Source organism: Cephus cinctus, unplaced genomic scaffold, assembly GCF_000341935.2.
Source record: "Cephus cinctus unplaced genomic scaffold, Ccin1 Ccin1_scaffold1113, whole genome shotgun sequence".
NCBI classification, from domain to species: Eukaryota; Metazoa; Arthropoda; class Insecta; order Hymenoptera; family Cephidae; genus Cephus; species Cephus cinctus.
The window spans coordinates 8,624-11,281 of NW_014333621.1; the positions used below are offsets into that span (position 1 = coordinate 8,624).

The window sequence follows — 2,658 nt, forward strand, 5'->3', positions numbered from 1 at the left end:
CTCTCTCTCTCTCTCTCTCGCACATATCAGATGACTTGATTCGTATGCGACATTATTATGTCATTCCTACGGATAGAGAGGGCAAAGAGGGTGGAGGCGTTGCGTGCTATATCCATGAATCCTTACGAGCACATGTTCTTGCGTTTTCCCCTAGTCAATTCTCCAACACACCTGATTATCTGATCCTAGATTATAGGCTTGTCTCGTCTCAAGTAGGCCATAAAAACAGGAAAACAGGTCGGAAAATCTATCGGGTAGGAAAAATTATAACATTTATTAAATCTTCAAAATTATAACAACTCCCTTAATCACTACGTCAACAGTTTATTAACACAATAAACATGTTTTTAGGCAGCATCTTTCTGAAGTCGAGAATGCTGATCCAAATGTGGCGCCAGACGAGAGTGATAATCGCAGCAACAGTTCTGCTGACGAAAGTTCTGATTTTGTCAAAGGGGCCGATAATGCGCAGGACAACCTTCTTTGCATATTTTGTGAAAAATCCAGAATAAAGGTAAAAGGCCGAAAGGAAAATTTATCTGTTTTAAGTTTTAATTTAAAAAATTTATTTGTTTTAAGGTAAAAGGCCGAAAGGAAAATTTATCTGTGTTACAAGAAACTGGACTGGAAACAATAAAAAATATTGATTTAAACATCAACGATGTTAATATGTAACAGAAACTGCAGGACTTACACGAGATAATTGTTTTTCATAAAAGTTGCAAAACTTGTTATCTAAATTCATACGAATCTCAGCAAGCAAAAAATGAAGAAAAATCAGAATGGCACTTTACGAGAGATATCCGCGCAGAAGCGTATGAATTAGTAGAGAAGTTCGTTACAGAGAAGATCATCTCATTTAAACGATAACGAGCAAGATATTTCATCGTATACTTTAAAACCATACCATTTAAAAGAAAAATTATTTTAAAAATTTCAAAAAAAAATCAGTATAATAAGTTTCGACGGTAAAGATGTTGTGAAGCCGTATAAAGGCATTATAATTCAAAATGAAATTTAAAAACACGACATTCTAAATACTGCTGCTCGTCTTTTAAAGGAAGAAATAAATAAAATAAGTTGTAATAAATTACCACTTAAAGTTAAAACAACAGATTTAATCAACCGCGAATGCGAAAAACCGGAAACGTTATTTAAATTTTATCAAGAAGTAATTTCAGGCTCAAATTACCGACGTAAGCGCAATGAAAAGACAAAAAGATTAGCGAAATCGTTATCGGAAGACCTCATTTATGCTGTCTCAAAAGGGCGAATAAAACCATCAAAACAAATTTGTCTTAGTATGACTTTGAAGAGTTTAACGAACAATAAAAAAATTGTTAATATTGTCAATCGGTACGGGCATTGCTGCAGTTACAATATATTGGAAGGTATCTTGGAACTGAAGCAACATTTACGTCTTGCGGGCGTTCTGACATTTGCCCGGAAGGTATTGTACGATTGTTAGAATTGTGCACCGGTATTGCATTCAACAACTTCGATCGTTTTGTAGATACGACAAGTGGTAAAGATACACTTGACGATACGGTCGGCATAATATTTCAAAATGACGACGAATCAAATCACGATAAATCAGCATCTGAAAACGTCGAAAATGAGAACGTTGCTGATAACGAGAATGCTATCCGAAGCGAGAGTCTTAGTGACAGCGCATTTGTTGCTGAAGGCAATTCGAATGATGCGACTAGCCATAAAAATGAAGAAATGCTGCAAGATGCAAGCCACCCCGTGAAAGACATCATTGCACAAGTTTTGGCAAAATCTAAAATCGTTAAATGCAGGCGGAGTTTTGACGTCATTACCCACGACCTGGAGCCGTACAGAAAACGACCTAGATTGATTGAAAGTATGCAGCCATTTGATGCCAATGCCAATGCGCTTAAGCATTCCGAATCTTACATCAGTGCAGCAAATTAATTTTATATGGATGCTTTCGCACTATTTGTATCTATCAGGTACGCCGATGTGGTTGGGTTTTAATAGCTTGTTGCATGATAATACATTCAGCAAACAAAATCTTTGCTACTTAACGACAATTAATACCTCACCAACAAATAACGCTGCCGTGATAGAAACCATGCATCAAAGTAAACAAGTGGCTACTGAGTGTGGCGAATAGTAAATTTATTGATAATTGTGGATTAACGAATGTAATGGTGAACACGGAGATGCTCGCCAACGGATCGATCAATGGCTTCATTGCTGGGAAGCATTTCAACAGGTGCAAACAGTAGTTTGTGACGTGGTGGATTTCACCCGTCTTGTCCTCGACGGAAAATCACGCCGAAACGCGATATGGGCCTAAAAGGCCATTGCAAAGTCCAAGCAGGATCCACCGACCGCAAGGGCCTAATTGAAATTTCGATAAATTATTTTATTATTTTCTTTTGTTTTGCGTGTACTCTGCCGGAGTTCGAATAGGTGCTCGCTCGCCGTGCCTGTGAAGACGCGGAGAAAGAGAGAGGGAGAGACAGCTGGAGTCCCAGGAGGAAGGGAGCTGCGACACGCGAGGGTCGACACTCGTGCTATCTGCGGACAGCAGCTCTACTGGCCCAGGAGGCGCGCGCAACGCGGGACAGCTTGACGTCACGCGGCAGTAACGCGCTCTACTCTGCTGATACTCAACCACGACGACTG

At 39.3% G+C, this 2,658-nt stretch overlaps 1 pseudogene; it reads left to right on the forward strand.

Moving 5' to 3' along the window:
- Nucleotides 1-1,021: 1,021 nt before the first annotated feature.
- LOC112495013 lies at nucleotides 1,022-2,221 on the forward strand (annotated as a pseudogene).
- Nucleotides 2,222-2,658: the final 437 nt, after the last annotated feature.